The following is a 2,683-nucleotide window of genomic DNA, read 5'->3' as shown; positions in this document are numbered from 1 at the left end:
CCTCCTCAACATCACCTGTAGGAAAAGGCTTTAAAAAGGGGTTCAATCTCTGACCGTTAATATTTATATTTATATCCTCATTCTGGACTACAGTGATACCTGATTTCTTAGGAACAACCTGAATAGGGATGACCCACTTACTGTCTGAAATTGGGTAGATAATACCCGCATCTAACAACTTAAGCACCTCTTTTCGAACTACTTCTTTCATGTTAGGGTTCAGTCGACGTTGCATCTCCCTAGACGGTTTGGAGTCTTCCTCTAAATGAATCTGAAGCATACAAACGGTAGGACTAATACCCTTAATGTCTGCTATATACCACCCTAAAGCTTCCTTATTATCTTGAAGTACTTTTACTAGCCTACTTTCCTGATCACTATCCAAGTCGGCAGCAATAATCACAGGTAAAGTCTCAGATGGGGCTAAGAACACATACTTTAGGTCATCTGGTAGTGGTTTGAGGTCCAACTTAGGGGGCTCTTTTAAGGAAGGAACTGAGGTAGTCTCAGAAGCTGGTAATGGTTCGAACCTAGATTTCCATCTATCAGTGTCTAACACAGGGGTAGAATCTAATAGAGTATTCAGTTATTCAATGGTACTATCATCGTCAAAATCTAAACCAAAATGGGATAGACAACTCTCTAATGGGTCTTCAGACAAGATGTTTGGTAACGACTCCTGAACTAAGGATTCTATCATTTTCACCTCTTTAACACATGTGTCATCTAGCTCATAAGGTAGCTTACTGACATTAAAAATGTTCATTTCGATAGTCATATTACCAAAGGATAAATTCATCACACCATTTCAACAGTTTATGATCGCATTAGAGGTAGTTAAGAATGGGCGACCTAAAATCACAGGTATCTGGTTCTCTGGGTCAGGGACAGGTTGGGTATCTAGGACCACGAAATCCACTGGATAAATAAACTTGTCGACCTCAATAAGAACATCCTCGATAACACCTTGAGGAATTTTGACAGACCTATCAGCTAACTGCAGTGTTATCTGAGTAGGTTTCATTTCACCAAGTCCTAGCTGTAAGTACACATGGTAGGGCAGTAAGTTCACACTGGCTCCTAAGTCAAGTAAAGCTTTTTCTACCCGGTGTTTACCTATTGTACAAGCAATGGTTGGGGAACCTGGGTCTTTGTACTTTGGAGTGGTAGTGTTCTGAATGATTGAACTTACATGACTAGCTAAAAAGGATTTCTTATGGACGCTAAGTTTTCGCTTTCGCGTACACATATCCTTAAGGAACTTGGCATAAGCAGGAATTTGCCTAATTGCATCTAATAAAGGAAGGTTTATGGTAACTTGCTTAAAAACCTCCAATATGTCATTAAAGTTCGATTCCTTCTTTATTGATGCTAATAGCTGGGGAAATGGGGCTCTAGGCACAGAATCAGACCTCTCAGGAACCGAATTGGCATCATCGGAAATTTTATCAGTCCCCTCAGTTAGTGGTCCTGAGGGATGAGATCCTGAGGGGTGAACTACAGTATGTTGACTATCGGGCATTGGTTACCTGATTGTCTACTACTCTACCACTCCTAAGGGTTCTAATAGCATTCAATTGATTCAATGGTTTTGCACCTACTTCATGAACTCCTCTAGGGTTGGGGGTAGTATGACTAGGGAGCCTTCCGTTATCTCTCTCACTTAAGGTCTTAGCTATTTGTCCTACTTGAAGTTCTAGCTTAGCAAGGCTCTGAGCACTAGTTTGAAAGTTCTGCTTGGTTTCCTGTTGAAAACTAATTTGGCTCTGTGCTAACATATCCTGAGTTTTTGCTAACATCTTAATAGATTCATCTAAGCTAGTCGTTTTGTTTTCTGGGCCTGATGAATTCTTAGTGTAACCAAAACCTGGGGGAGCATTAGAATTACTAAACTGACCTTGACTCTGTCCCTTAGACCATAAAAGGTTCGGATGGTTTCTCCAACCAGGATTATAGGTTTCTGAATATGGGTCAAACTTCTGACGGTTATCATACCTAGTGTTATTATAGAGAGCATTGGCTTGCTCTTCATTATTCTGGCCTTCCTAAAAAGGCTCCAATCTAACACTAGTGTGACCCATTTCTAAAGCTTCTAACCATTTCGCTATGGAAGCTATTTTGGCATCTGATTCAAAGCTTCCTTCTACCTATTAACGTTTCCTCTGCCTAGAAGAATTGTTTTCTGGGGTACCCTATTGCTTTCCCACTGTTGGGTCTTTTCGGCGATTTCATGCAAATATGTCATCGCATCATTAACTGTTTGGTTTTCAAACCCACCTGTACACATGGACTCTACTGTAGTTGTGGTGGGATAATCTAAACCCTCATAAAGGATCTGAACTAACCTAACCTTTTCTAAACCATGATGAGGACATTGGGATAATAAATCATTGAACCTTTCCAAATACCTATACAAAGATTCTCCCTCATGTTGTGTAAACGTGCAGATTTGCGTCCTAATAGACGAGGTTTTGCGCCTAGGGAAAAACTTGTTCAAAAAGGCAGATGTAAGTTGTTCATAGGTTTCAATTGATTTGAAGCCAAACTATACAACCGCGACTTGGCTTTATCTTTTAAGGAGAAGGGGAATAACCTGAGTTTTAAAGCATCATCATCAACGTTTCTAATTTTTAGGGTACTACAAATTTCCTCAAAGTCCCTAAAATGGAAATAGGGGTTTTCA

At 40.1% G+C, this 2,683-nt stretch overlaps 1 pseudogene; it reads left to right on the top strand.

Annotated features, from left to right (window-relative positions):
* Positions 1 to 2,357: 2,357 nt before the first annotated feature.
* On the top strand, positions 2,358 to 2,457 carry LOC113307145 (annotated as a pseudogene).
* Positions 2,458 to 2,683: the final 226 nt, after the last annotated feature.

Source organism: Papaver somniferum, chromosome 8, assembly GCF_003573695.1.
Source record: "Papaver somniferum cultivar HN1 chromosome 8, ASM357369v1, whole genome shotgun sequence".
NCBI classification, from domain to species: Eukaryota; Viridiplantae; Streptophyta; class Magnoliopsida; order Ranunculales; family Papaveraceae; genus Papaver; species Papaver somniferum.
This window is presented reverse-complemented; position numbering and strand designations above follow the sequence as displayed.